The 602-nt window shown below is 50.0% G+C and overlaps 1 pseudogene; it reads right to left on the reverse strand.

Annotated features, from left to right (window-relative positions):
- Positions 1-217: 217 nt before the first annotated feature.
- On the reverse strand, positions 218-339 carry LOC112405343 (uncharacterized; annotated as a pseudogene).
- Positions 340-602: the final 263 nt, after the last annotated feature.

The raw sequence follows: 602 nt of genomic DNA on the forward strand, positions 1-602 counted from the left end.
GCTTTTGGATTGAGGTGATGTTTTCCCATGAGCAGGAAGGACTACTCTGCCTGTGTTTGAGCTACATCAGCACCCAGAGAACATAGGAAAATGGCCATGACTCATTGCCTTTAGCCATGATTAACTTGTGTGCCCACTGTGTGCTGTTCATCCGTCTCCAACCTGGAGATCTGGTAGCTACCTGACACCTGTTCTCTTCCTCTTCTCTGTATGCCCTGCCTTCCTGCAGGGCCCAGCACACGGCGGGTGCCCCGTCAATTTTTGTTGCGTGAAATGGATAAGCCTTGCCTTGGGAAAACCACCTTCACGATCGTGGTATCTTCCCTGCCAGGTAAGTATTGTAAATCAACTATAATGCAAAAATTTTGTTGTTGTTGTTGAGTGGATGAATGAATGAATGAAGCTACATCATAGGACATTTTGTTACCCTGGGCTTTCTCAGGACGCTCATCCCTGTGTCCCAAAGGGCCAGCTCATTCTGCGTTCCTCAAGCACACAAAGGCTTCGGAAACCTACTCCCTCCTGCGCTGTTCAGAATTTCCCCCAGCCCAGCTGTGCCAGGTGTGCTGCGAGACCGCTGGGGTCCAAGAGGGGAAAGATAG

Source organism: Neophocaena asiaeorientalis, unplaced genomic scaffold (assembly GCF_003031525.2).
Source record: "Neophocaena asiaeorientalis asiaeorientalis breed wild unplaced genomic scaffold, Neophocaena_asiaeorientalis_V1.1 scaffold342, whole genome shotgun sequence".
In the NCBI taxonomy this organism is placed as follows: domain Eukaryota; kingdom Metazoa; phylum Chordata; class Mammalia; order Artiodactyla; family Phocoenidae; genus Neophocaena; species Neophocaena asiaeorientalis.